At 41.3% G+C, this 14526-nt stretch overlaps 1 protein-coding gene across 2 annotated transcripts in view; it reads left to right on the top strand.

Moving 5' to 3' along the window:
• Positions 1 to 3616: 3616 nt before the first annotated feature.
• The window catches only part of LOC125432373, a 47286-nt gene continuing 36376 nt past the window's right edge, over positions 3617 to 14526 (top strand). For both annotated transcript variants that reach the window (XM_048495835.1, XM_048495834.1), the window contains exon 1: positions 3617 to 3758. The gene's annotated coding sequence lies outside the window, so the exon portion shown is untranslated. The remainder of the gene's footprint in view (positions 3759 to 14526) is intronic.

The following is a 14526-nucleotide window of genomic DNA, read 5'->3' as shown; positions in this document are numbered from 1 at the left end:
ACTTACTTATGAGCAGGCCTGATTAGGTTTGCTCTCATGCTTTTAAACGTAAGGTTGTAATAATTAGGCTTTTTGTATCTCAGATGAGCACATGGTGCAATACGGTTTTCATAGTTAGTGCCCTGCATGTTACTGTCTTGAAGGAGAGTTGAGTCCAGAAGCACCTCAGCAGCCAACAAGATTTTGGGGGCATACCGTATAAGCTCCCTTCATGAGATATGACTGCCTCCAGGAACTATTTTGATGCAGAGATTCAGGAAGGACCTAGATGTTTCTAAGATGTATGCTTGTGTGGTGACCTGCTGCAATTTAATAAAGCTTACCTCCTTAAGCAAGTGTTACAACATAGAGCACATCACCATATGTCTCTGAGGAAGGATTTGATCACTCCGGCTATTAGCTACTATTATAATACCTGACGTCAGCAACAGTTATTTTCTATGGGTGCTACTAAACCATCCCTTCCAGGTGTGAGGCATCTGTGGAAATTAAAACTATTTCCTTCCCAGTGCATTTTTATATCTTGATGAAGATCAGATTGCAATAAACAGATTTGTCACAGCCTTTCTCAGAAAGAGGAATCAAGCTGTCTTTGCTACTCAATAATGTCCTTTGAAAAAGGTAACAACTCTGCTGATTTGTTAATACTTCCAGGAGCAAAACCTTTTGAAGAAAGACAATTCACCTAGCAATCCTTTCAACTAGATTATTTCGGAGTGCTGTGGGGAATCTGGGAAAATTTCTCATTTGCAATGGAAATTCAAGTCACAGCACTAAAATTACCATATAAAGACATGGACATTGATCTAGCTCTGCACTCATACCTGGCAGCAACAAAAGTTGCACACAGGTAACCCAGGTCAGGTAGGAGGTGAAACAGTGAATTAGCTGTTTAGGATGAAAAGGTCATATGATGACTAACTTAGGCCCTCAACTCTGTTTTCCAAATAGATGATCAGTCGCCACAAGTTTTCTCCCTGGGATACGCCCAAGCCATATTATTAGCTGGATCAGGAGAATAAGGGTATACAGAGACCACCTGCCTTCTACAACATATGAGAGAAGGGAACTTAATTTTATCACTGAACACAGGATAAAGGCATCATAGCTAATACAAGGAAAAGAGTTATTTTTAATATTAAGAAATGCATCATTCGGGTTTTTTTTTAAAAAAACCAAGAATTTAAATGTTGCTAATTTAATCCTCCAAGAAATATCACTATCCCAATCTTTAATTGTTGGCTTTATACATATATATTGCTTTTAAATTGTTATCCTTTTTAAAATGTCAGTTACCTTCAGAGTACAAAGATGAGTAAGTATATTTTTTGACTGAGTATACCCATAATACTCAAGAAATGTACCATGACAAACCATCTCTAATGGACCAACTAGTTGCGGTATCTGCAGCAAAACCAATTTGAAAGCATCAGCTCTAACATATAATGTTCCCAGACAGGGGTGTAGCACCAATGTGGCGGCGTGGGGTGCGACGCCCCAGGTGGAGTCACAGAGGAGGCGTGACCAGGCCATGGAGGGGGCAGGGGTGGGGGTGTTACGGGCAGGGTGAGCACCACCATGGCAGGGGCGCAGACTGCGCGTGCACCCCAGGCAGAGTTTCCCCTCGCTTCACCCCTGTTCCCAGAAGTATGAGACAAAGCTTTCAGAGTCAGTTTTAGCAAATCCTATAATGCTACTTTCCAGCATTTTGCTGCTCCAGACAAATATGAATCAACATAATGGAATATTACTAAAAGTTATTTTGTCTCTCCAGAACTGTCTGCAGTATGCACCAATACATGATTCCAGTTGTGAGGAAAGCAAGATACAAAGAAAGCCTGAGGATTTGCACTCCCCCTTCCCCCCAGAGCAATGACTTGCACTCCTTTAGCTCGATTATCATAGCATTCACCACAAATATTAGACACCAATAATCTATATTTTTCTGACATCCTGCCCAACACAATGCTTGTAAGACCTTTTTTTCCTGTTGTATCTGTGACATGCAGACATTCCAAAAATTCTCCTTGATGTCTGTTGATTTGGTATAAACAAAGAGAAAGGGAATTATTATTATTTGATTTATATCCCACCCTTCGCAACCAAGGCTGGGTTCAGAGTGACTTACGAACATAATAAAAACATTGCATTACATAAATATAAGCACATAAAATCAAACAATTTATATCTCATGCTTAAAACCCAAAAGATGGAGAAACAGCAAATATAACCCTACGAAGGGCCACCCATCCCATCTTGACACAGACCCCCTCGTCAAAGGAGTGTCTGAGCATGAGGAAAAATCAAAAGCTGGGGAGCAGCACAAAATGCAATATGCATGTTGGTGTTAGTGGTTGGGAGGCTGGCAGATGGATTTTGGATAGGTGAGTGGCTTCAGCTAAAAGCCTGGTGGAACATCTCCATTCTTCAGACCTGCAGAACTGTTTAAGGTCCCACAAGGCCCTGATGTCAGCTGACAGAGAGTTCCACCAGGCAGGAGCCAGGGCAGAAAAGGCCCTGGCTCTGGTCAAGGCCAATCTTACGTCCTTGGGGCCAGGAACCACCAGAAGATTTTTATTGGAAGACTGGAGTGTCCTCCACAGGCAATATGGAATGATGTGGTGCTGCAGATATTAGGGCCCCAGACAGCTCAGGGCCTTAAAAGTTAAAACTAACACCTCAAATCTGATTCAGAATTCCATTGGCAACCTGCAGCTGTTGTAGCATTGGTGTTATGTCCTCCAACACTGACACTCCAGAGATAAGTCTAGCCACTGCATTCTGGTATAGTGTCAGCTTCTGGATCAGTCTTAAATGCAGGCCCACGTAGAGCAAGTTGAAGTAGTCTCACCTGGAGGTGACTGTCACATGGATCACTGTGGCTAGATAAGGGGCCAACTGCCTGGCCTGTTGAAGATGGTAAAAGGCCACCATCACCATATTTGTGACATAGAATATGTATTAATAGAATTAGCAGATTGTTTTTTGGTTTTGGTGAGAGCTTAGCATTCATCATCGTAAAAGCAATTAAGTTGCCATTCTCCACTTTACTGTGGTATGAAGTTTGAAGTTTGAGGGAAAGCACACACAACTATTTTACTGCAGGGGTGGCTCCATCATTTGTTCTACCCTGCCCTTTGCTGACACTGGCGCTGCCCTCATAACTGTTTTTTAATTAAAGGTAATGTCACACTGTCAGCCTAACATTCATTTTTAGGAGTGATGGCTAGAAATGAGATAAAGGGACATTGAACAGGTCATGAATGCTTGAACAAAATTTTGGGTGTTTCCTGACAAAGGAATATTAAGTTTACATAAAAAAATCAAAGTATATTAAATCAAATATTTTTTTAAAAAAATTATAAAGCAATCCTGTGGGTGCTAGGTTGCCCCATTCATTCAAGGACCAAGATTTGGAAAGCTTGTAATAAGGTGTATGAAGCTAAAAGTTTATATGAGATTTTTTTCCCCCAAACTTCCACTAGAAGCACAAAAAGCTTTGTAAATCGCAACAGAAAGGTGCCTTAAAGTTCAGGGATGACTGCTGACAAAGATAATTTCACCAGACATGCTTTTAATTTCAGGGGGTGGAGATGCACGTGTTGCTGATTGGCTGCTGTCCAACTCTACCTGGTGACTGGTTCATCCTCCTACGTTCTTATTTGTCACACTTTTAATACAGTTCTACACTACAAGGCTGTGGCACCCAGAGTACAGAGGTCTCCTGGCTGACTGAACAAGGAACAAGGGACATTAAGGTAGGTTGCTGGAATTCTGAAAACAGCTCAATCTATCATCCTTTTTCACAGACAATGGACATACTCAGTAGTTTGTCTAACAGCACCATCCTAAACAAAGTTATACCCTTCTAAATCCATTGAAGTCAATGGAATTAAAAGGGTATATCACATTGTACAAAATTGGGGATCACATTGTACAAAGTTTAAGGCTGGGCAGTAATCAACAGCTTTAATGTCCAGCCTAATATATGATGTTAAGCAGCATGCTACAACATACCTGAAAAATGCAGAGGGCTAAAAGATGTGGTTTTCATCATGGAAGCAAATGTTTATATTGGCTCAATGTTATTTTTAGTCTGAATTGATATCAGAGTTTTCTTATAGAACACTGTTGAACCAGTAGATGAAAAGTAGGCTGCTGTGATTGAACTCACAATTCATGTGGGCCTTGTGAAAACCCTCATGTCTCCATTTCTCTGGAAAAAGAGAGGGAAAATCCTGAGGACAAATATTGTACTAGACCCAGAAGTTCCTGTTGAAATATATTTAAGGATCAATCACACTAATGTTAAAGAGAGCAGGGCAGACTTGTCAGATGCTTTAGATTCCTGCAAGTCACAGAGTTGTCCATCCCAAGGTCAGTAAAATTGTTGGGAGCTGGGATTATAACAATATTGCAAAAAGACTAAGTTTCTTTTCTTCTGTATCCCATACTTTTTCTAAACAGTCTGAGGACTTTTTCCTGCTAGTGCTAACACCCACATTCATGGGAGTTTGTGGCATGTGCTTTCTTGGTATCACTTCACTCAGTGCTGGTTATTCTGGGAAGCTGGTTCTCCGAAGGGACGGACATAGGAAATTAACTAATCAAAATCTGAAATACCCTCCATCTACTCTTTAGTAGTACAAATGAGGTTTCTAAAAATCTTGTGGGCCCTCACTATCTGCTTTGCACAGTCTGACATTTTTTAAAAGACCACCTTTTCTTCTGGAAAGGAGAAAAACTCACTCATGTCATCACCCTTGCCTGTTGTGCAATGGAATATGCCTTTGAAATAAGAAGCGCTTTCTCCTGCTGGCTGCCAGGCTATGCCTGAAATTCTGGCAAGAAGGATCTGTCAGATGAGGAGTGCCACCCCTGAAAATGTCAACCTAATTGAGTGGGAAAGAAAAGAATTACAGGCAGAAATGTGTTTCTCACTGAAACGAAAGGACATAAAAATAATTGAATAAAGAATCCGAGCTGGTTCAATATCTGCAACAAAGAAAATGAATACAATTGAATAACCCAACTAATACTCTGTGCACATTCCTATTTTTCTTGTCTCGACATCAGTGAGAGGTGGGACATCCTCTGCAGTATGTCAATGAAACTGTGTAAGGATTCCCAAATCTGTCTGACTGTTGTTAGGCATAGTCTGGCAGCCAGCAGGAGACCTGGGGGCGGTGGTGGGACATGGGGGATATGATTATGCCTCTAGAAATCACTGGAAACAATAGCAAAACTGCAGTTTTTCTCCAGAAGTGATCTCATTAACCCAACAACCATTTTTTGGTATGACGGCCGAAATGAGAGAAGGGGCAGGGGAGCCTCTACTCCTACTGGGAGGCTGACAACTGTAGTCTGAGGGTAGGCTGACATCAGAAACTTGTGATGTGAGAAGGGAGGAGGGCTTTTGATTTTGCTTATCTTCCTATATTAGAAAAGCAGAAATTGAAGGTACAGACTGAAGCTAAACTGAAGGTATAAGACATCATTTTTTTCCTGCAATCGGGCTTTCTGCAGTTTTTGTGCAATATTTTTGCCTATGATGAACCTTGTATGCGTGGTTCAGTGTTGTGCTTGTGATGCATGTCCTTCTGAACATTTTGCTTGGGAAAATATAGGACTTCTCCCAGGCAACACACACATTGCTGCCATATTTGTTATGCAGAATGTGGTTTATTTTATTTTATTTATTTTATTCTTTGATTTATATCCTACCCTCCCATGTAGGGCTTAGTGCAGTGGACAGCAACAGTCATACAAGAGTGATCATGCCACCCAATCTTTCACGATACAATGAGCCATAAATTACACCACTAGCATGCCCATCATAGGGTTGCCAACACACCTGGAGAAAAATGTACCATTCTATTAATAGAGGCTTAATGTGTGAAAACAGGTAATTAAAGTTTTTCATGACATGGAGTTAAATCACAGGGTAAATAACATCTCACTAATTCTCAAGACAGGGCATTTCTCCCTCCATACCTGCAAGATGTTTCTGTATAGTAATTTTAAATGGAAAAAAATTAGTAGTAGTTATGTTCTCTTATTGTACAGCTGCAATGCAGAAGCATTCATTCAGTATTTTTTAAAAACTGCTAAATAGTAAAAAAACAACAACAACCCTATCCTACTCCCCAATATTAGCAGAAATTAGGCAGGGTAAACTTTTCCCAGAACTCTTTCCGTGCTGTTTCAGCTGCAGAAGGTTTGTTTGCATGTTAGAGGACCATTTAAGGCTCAGGGGAAGCGCCTATAAAAGCGGGAGGAATCTTTCCCCCAGCATTCTCTGCAGCCATGTACCATCCTTTTGTGCATATTTTGTTTAGACTTTAAAAAAACATAACTAACTTTTCAGGAGCTATACATTTTCATTAGAATAGCTGTTTGTACCCATTCCACTCTAGTAATAGAAGTGTAAAACAGGAGGATGTCATGCATTTTTGTCTTGAGGGGAGGGAGAATGCTACTTTAGAGCATATTGATCCAGCGACTATCTTGAACGAGGCTCTTTTCCAACAGGTTTTTCAGGCTAACTTGAATGTCACAAATTCCTTCTTTAAATTAAGGTATCTGAGAGTTCTCACAGACATACATAATTTTAGCAGTGAAACATTCTGGTTGCACAATCACTGCATTTCTGACAGACAAAAATAATTACTCCAGTAAAACTGGTTTTGCTACTTGGCTGCAGAAACTGGTAGTGCACTGCACACAGCATGGATAGGCTCATCCCTTTAACGTCATAAATACTTCCCTTCATTTTAAAGCACAAAATAAGGAGGTGATTATACATTGCAATATGTATGTTAGATACTTTTTAAAAGAAAAAGGCAGGCAGGGTAAGGGTAAGGTTAAGGCAGAGGGACAAGCCTGAGAACTGAATCCATGCTGGAATCATTAGGATATCCACCTGATGTCAGGGTACCAAGTCAGGGTGGGCAGAAGGAGCAGCTAAGCTTGCTGCTCATGAGATAGAAACCACATCATTGCTACCTTCTGTTTTTAAGGTACATTTTAACTATAATTAGAAGTGGAATTTTGGGCTTTATTAACAAGTTCTCATTCACTCTACATTAGTATCTGAAAGGATCGTTTTAGCTTAAGACAGCAGGCTTTTCATCAGTGTCCTGAGCTGCAGGATTCAAATTGAAACTGCCCATTTCTTATGCAACAACAACAACAACAACAACAACCACTTTTATTTGCTCTGGCTCTGGCCCCTGCCTGGTGGAACGCTCTACCTCCAGCTACGCGGGCCCTGCGGGATCTTAATGAATTTCGCAGGGCCTGCAAGACGGAGCTGTTCCACCGGGCTTTTGGGGAGTCCGGCCGCAGATGCCCCCCCTCCTCCTTTTCATAACATCTGTGGACCCTGCTGTTCCCTCTCTCCCCTCCTCCTCCCCCCCTTTTTGTTAGGGGATTTCTAGTAGGACGCCATCAGTATATTTGATTAGGATGCTGCATTTTAATGGGGTTGATTTTAACATATAGAGCCATATTTAATGATTATTTACTGATTTTATCTGGGCTCTATCTATTTGTTTTGTTCACCGCCCTGAGCCCTTCGGGGGAGGGCGGTTTATAAATACAATAATAATAATAATAATAATAATAATAATAATAATAATAATAATAATAATAATAATAATAATAATAATAATAATAATAATAGGCATTTAAAAATAGGTTCTAGAGGTTGCCAGACATTTTTGAAATACAAATCAAGAGTACATTCATAGCGCAGACAGGAAGACTGTATATATAGCAGTATACATTACTTAGAACATTTCTTATGCATTTTGCTAACAGGACATCTCATGAGATTCCAGACTAGCTAGTAAAAAGCCAAGCAGAACCCTCTTAGTAATGTCCATTAAATGATTCCTTCACCTTTAAATGGTGCAGCTTCTCTGAACAGCCTAAATGAAGGGGTTGTGAATGTGTAGGATTGCCTACGTCCAGGAGAGACCTGGAGTTTGTTCAGGTGTACAAGTAATTTCCAAACTATAGAGATCAGTTCCTTGGGAAAAATAACAGCTTTGTAGGGTGAACTCCTATGATTTTATTCCTAACTGAGTATACCTTCCAAACCCTGCTCTCCCCAGATTACACAGCCCCAAATTTCCTATCTTCCTCCCACAATTCTCCTCCCTCACTGGACTGTAGGGAAACAATTGGTAAGCTTACTCCTTAAATGACACAGCCAGAAGAATCACATCAGAAGGTAGAATAAATTATCTCTCTCATCTTTTCTGCATTTCCTTCCAAGTCACTCACTTTAACACTTAAATTTAATGTTTCAATATTGTTCTGCATGTTACCATCTCCTGTTCTTCTCAAGGTGTCTTTCTTTTTTCTTTCTAAAGCAGCATCCCATTATTTGGTAATAATAGTAATATTAATCAGGAGTGCCCTTTAGCTTTTCAGGTCAGGGTTATATCATCATTTGTGTCCCCCAAAATGGTTCTCCCAAGCAGTCTCTTTTGGAAAATGGCTTTAAATTAAATTAATGTCTGAGTATTCTTTATATAGTTCCTTTCTTTAAGGGTTAATTTGCTAATCTTTTCAAGATTTTCCTCTCATTCTTCCTTCAAACGTAGCACCAGTGTTTGTGTTTCCCTTGGTAGTTAAAAATTTCAAGAAATAATGCCCTTCAGCAGTCAAGTAACAAGTATAAACTTCCATTAGTGTATTTTATAGGCTGTGTAATATATTAAATGATTACTTTCACCTAGTGACAATTTTCTGTGTAGAGATCATTGCCACTGTTAATGGAGTGGTGTTCACAGTAGCAACGGAGAACCCATATCACAATTTTTCATCCTTTTTTCTTTTCAGTCTCCAACAGCCACCATTTCTCCCCATGCCACTAGATGGCTTTTTAAATAAATCACTAATGGCTATATGGATATAGCGTCATAAAACCTCTGGTGGTGTTGAGGAGGATGAACAGTAGTTGTAGTGGGGCTGCAGCAAGGAAAATGGTAGTGATGTGGGTGAGACCTTCAGAAATGCACATTTTCCATTCCACACAGCATGCAAATACACCCTGACGGTGATCTTTCCCAAAAGATCATATTGAACCATGCTTTGGAAAGATTGGTGTAGCAAAGGTGGGGAAAACCTTGGGGATGGATGACTAGGGGTTAACATTACATGGATTCATACTAATCATTATGACCGTAAAAAGAAAAAAATTGTCTATGAGAATAGTTTGCAATTAGCAGTTGAAATATTATATATACTCCATAATCTATTTTATTAGGCATTTCCTGAGGCATAAGGGGTTTTAAATGATGCATAAACATCATTTGCTGGTTTATGATACAGTGACAAAAGAATAATGCACTTTCAATCCACTTTCAATGTACTTTGCTGCTGGATTTTACTGAGCAGGGCCCCTTTCGCACACGCAAAATAATGCGTTTTCAAACCACTTTCACAACTGTTTGCAAGTGGATTTTACCATTCCGCACAGCTTCAAAGAGCATTGAAAGCAGTTTGAAAGTGCATCATTCTGCATGTGCGGAATGAGCCCAGAACAGCAAAATCCACTTGCAAACAACTGTGAAAGTGGATTGATAGTGCATTATTCTGCATGTGCAGAAGGGGCCTAAATGCATTATTATTTCCGTAAAACAAGGTTTTGTGGAACTGTGCACAGCTGTGGTGTTTTCTATACAGAAGCCATCCTGGTTTTGCTATGATCTAAAAACTCAGGAACAAAACAGTTTTGGGAAAGATTGGGACAAAGCTAGGAGCTACACAAATGATGCTGTGAGAAAGCACACAAAAATGCTTTCCCAGCAGCATCTAGCCTGGGGCAAATGACCTATGTGAAATATATGTAAATATAACATGATCACCTCGTTTTCTTGAGGACCCCTGGTTTTCTTTTCATGTATACATGATAATTTAAATTTATTACAGACTCCTAGGGTGAAACAAGAAACTTGCTTTATACTGAGTTATATGCTTCTGTGCTTTTAAAATACAAGAAGCTACAGTTTGAAAACAGTCAATCAACACAAGGTCCTCATGTTTGATACATGGTGTTACCCTTATACTCCCCTCTCTGAAGGCCCTTTCTAAATGACTGTATTTGTATTGTCGAAGGCTTTCACGGCCGGATTCAACTGGTTCTGGTGGGTTTTCCGGGCTGTGTGGCCGTGGTCTGGTGGATTTTGTTCACCAGACCACGTCCATACATCCCGGAAAACCCACCAGAACCAGCTGACTGTATTTGGTTTGCTATTAATACATTGCTATTTCCTGTTGAAAGGCATTTAACATTTATTTGCATGTTTCTTAGGACTGTCAGACCACTTTCTTTTCTTTCACCCTTTCCTAAGTCTAGAAGAACTCTTACATTTGAGCACACTCTTGAGCACACTCTGGAGCCACAGGATCTTTTGTCAGAGGTTCCTGCCTTTCCTGGGTTTTGTGGAAACACCTGTGTTGTATGACTGGAATCATCATCTTCCCTCAAGATTCTGGGGCTGCTGTTTAGTATATCTCTGCTGGAAATAGTACCTAATATCTGTCCTCAGCTATCTTCAGATGAATGAGATGTGTGTGTCTTTTAAAAGCATACTTTCCTAGGACTCCACAGAAATCAACTGGCCAAACTTCATGCAACTTGAGAATTCTGTGATTAGAATCTGGTATGGCTTTAAAAGGAAGCTAATTACCAGCCACCTGAAGCTTTTTTTTTGAAGGCTCATCTCTGATCTTCAAAGCAGCTGTGTAAGGCTGCTAATTAACATAACAATTCCAACCATAAAACTCTTTGATTCCATGCAGTTTAACTCTTCATTTCCACCCTTCGGTACCACAGTTAAGAGCAAGAAATCAGGTATTCATGAGAGATAATTTTTGACAAAGAAATATTACTTTCACTAACTTCTATTTCACTAGTTCTATTTTTATTTATGTTTACAGCTCTTGTGGTCTCAACAAGATTCTTAGAATACCACTTCCAGATTCATCCTAATTAATACTGTTTTTTCCAGAATCCTTTTTATTCCAGAATATCAGCCTTTTCATAAATCCAGGTTCTCAGACTCTTTCTATAGTGGGTTTCTTTCCTTCTAATAGAGAGAGGTGTGCCTCTCCTTAGATGGTTCCTTTCACCTACTTTTGCTCACAGTTCTGTTTACTCACCCTTGAGATGCTGTTAAATATGGTCTCCATCCAGGAAAGCATTCTGAAAATTGAGAAAGCCATCATCATATTATGAGCATATCTACATTGCAGTCTTAAATCAGGTTAACAGTGTCCCAATGCAATGAACCCTGAGATTTGTTTGAGAGGCTACGGATTCATAACAGAAAATTCAGTAGCCCTAATTACATTTCCCATGAATTGCTGAGGGAAGATATTATAAGCACATTGAAATAAATTAATTCAAGCTTGTAGTGCCTTACCTATCAACTTTAATTAGCTGTGGTAATCCATATGGTAAAAATGCTAAATATTACAGCCAAGGCAGCAATAATTCACCACAAAGAGAGCAGCATTTCCTTGGCTAGCATCATCTTTGATTTGTTGTCATTAACTTCATTTCAATATATTTATTTATTTACTGTATTTATAGTGTGCTTTTCTCACTGAAGCTCAAAGTCAATTATATGTCATTTTATTTACTGTTTATTTTTTTAAAAATTGTACTCTGTCTTCAGGAACCTGTCTGAGGCAGCTTACAAAAGGCGCCTGTGAATTACCACGAGGCGGAGTTGCTGATCGGGGTGGGGGATTGGAACGAGCCCAGCTGACACTGCCCAGACAAGGGCGGAAATGGAAAGGGAGCCACTATGGGAAGGGGCAGTGCCACCGGATGAAAGGAGGAGCGAGCCGAGGCTTTAAAGGGACTTGCCCTCCTTTATGCAAGCAATGTGCTTGCCGGCCGACGATTTGCCCACCCACCTCACCCAGCTTTTATATGTTAATGCATGCTGTTCTGTCATAGCCTAGTTCGTGGCGGTTTGGCGCATGGGTATTGATCTGGAAGGGCAAGGGGAAGGGGGCTAGGGAGCCGCGCCTTCCCCTTGGGAATGGCAACAGTGACAAGAGGCGACCGCCCTGTCGAACCGGGCTGAAAGGGGGAACATCTCTGGCCAGGAGCGGCCGCCCGGCAGAGCCCCACAGTAGATTGAAGCTCGGGACTGGGCACCCGCCCTGCCGAGCTGTAGCACTTACCCGCATGACCAGATCCAGACCCATGCTTAGCCTCACGCTTCTGCTCAATAAAATGGCTATGGCCAATTTATTACCCCAGCAACAGTGTGATGTGTATCATTATAGAGGGGCCTCGCACAAGAAGTGATCCACCCTCGGGCAGCAAAAAAAACACAAAAAACAAAATATTAGAAGATATTAATTAAAACCCAACATTAAGAACCCAGCCTAGCATAAAAATATAGACCATAAAAGGATACTACTGCCAACTTAAAATAACAGTCCCCAGGTTAAAAGTGTAAAAAAACCAACCTGTTAATTAAAAGTCTGGGTGAACAGAAACATTTTGCCCTAGCACAGTGGTGGCGAACCTATGGCACTCCAGATGTTCATGGACTACAATTCCCACCAGCCCCTGCCAGCATGGCCAATTGGCAGGGACTGATGGGAATTATAGTCCATGAACATCTGGAGTGCCATAGGTTCGCCACCACTTGCCTAGCACCTAAAAGAAAGCTTTGTAGGCATCAAGTGAGCCTCAAAGGGAAAGGTGTTCTGGTCTTCTTTTCCCCTCCCCTTGTCTGAGTTGCACTGATTATGTTTTAAGGTACAGGGTTCAGAATTATCTGGAGACCATTCCACTAGGGTTGGTCAATACTAAAACAATTCGGTAAAATTCGGATTTGGGTATTTGGGGGCATAAAATGATTTGTATGCCCGAATCCGAATCATAGCCGATTCAGATATGCCCGAAAATTCGGGTAAATCCAAAAAATTCGGGTCCGTTTTATTATTTTTTTGAATTTTTGGTGTCTTTACACGTTTTGGCCTGCAGGGGGTGCAATTTTAAAGCTAGCAGCACTAAACTTTCAGGATATCATCTGGAGACTGTCCTGATGATTCTCCCCAAGTTTGGTGCAGTTTGGTTCAGGGGGGGAAAAGTTATTGACCCTCAAAAGGGGTGCCCCATCCCCCATTGTTTCCAATGGAAGCTAACAGGAAATGCGGGCTACACTTTTGAAGGTCCATAACTTTGGACCCCCCTGAACCAAACTTCACCAAACTTGGGGAGTATCATAGGGACAGTACTTGTATGATACCCTGAAATTTTGGTGACAGTAGCTCTAAAACTGCACCCCTCATAGTCACCCAAAGAAATTTCCCTAGATTCTGTGCTCTGTAGTGGCTGGCTGGCTCCATTGCAGCCAATGGGAAATTTCTGTGGGAGGGCTGTGGAGTGCACATTTCTCATGGTAAACCCACAAAACTTTCAGGGTGTCTTCAGGAGAGTCTCTTCATGACACCACCCAGGTTTGGTGACCGTTGCTTCAAGGGGTTCAATGTTATTGGTAGGGTCCATCTCCCACTGCCCCCATAAGCAAAGTTCCTCAAACCTGGATGGTGTCATCCAAAGACTCTCCTGAAGATACCCTGAACATTTTGTGACTGTACCTTGATAAATGTGCACCCCACAGCCCTCTACCAGAAATTCCCCATTGACAGCAATACAGCTAAGTCACTGCAGAACAAAGAATCTTGGGCAAATTTTTGGGGGTGCCTGCAGGGGCGCATTTTTAGACATATCAGCACCAAAATATCAGGGTATCATCAGGAGACTGTCCTGATGACACCCCCCAAGCTTGGTGCAGTTTGGTTTAGAGGGGGCCAAAGTTATGGACCCTCAAAATGGTAGCCACCATCTCCTTAGCTCTCATTGGAAACAATGGGGGATAGAGGCCCCCCTTTGAGGGTCCATAACTTTGTACCCCCTGAACCAAACTGCACCAAACTTGGGGGGTGTCATCAGGACAGTCTCCTGATGATACCCTGAAATTTGGTGCCACTAGCTTTAAAAATTCCGGTTTTCATGTTTCACCGCTCCTGCACATGAAGCCTGCTGGAGTGAGTGAGCGGTGAAACACGCAAACCAGCATTTTTAAAGCTAGTGACACCAAACTTTCAGGGTATCATCAGGAGACTGTCCTGATGATACCTGCAAGGTTTGGTGCAGTTTGGTTCAGGGGAGCCAAAGTTATGGACTCTCAAAGGTGTAGCCCCCATCCCTTATCAGCTCCCATTGGAAACAATGGGGGATAGTTGCACCCCTTTTGAGGGTCCATACCTGAACCAAACTGCACCAAACTTGGTGGGCAACATCGGGACAGTCACCTGATGATACCCTGATAATTTGGTGCCGATACATCTCAAAATGCGTCCCCTGCAGGCACCCCCAGAAATTTGCCCAAGATTCTTTGTTCTGCAGTGACTTAGCTGTATTGCTGTCAATGGGGAATTTCTGGTAGAGGGCTGTGAGGTGCACATTTCTGAAGGTATGGT

This window comes from Sphaerodactylus townsendi, linkage group LG05 (assembly GCF_021028975.2).
Source record: "Sphaerodactylus townsendi isolate TG3544 linkage group LG05, MPM_Stown_v2.3, whole genome shotgun sequence".
In the NCBI taxonomy this organism is placed as follows: domain Eukaryota; kingdom Metazoa; phylum Chordata; class Lepidosauria; order Squamata; family Sphaerodactylidae; genus Sphaerodactylus; species Sphaerodactylus townsendi.
This window is presented reverse-complemented; position numbering and strand designations above follow the sequence as displayed.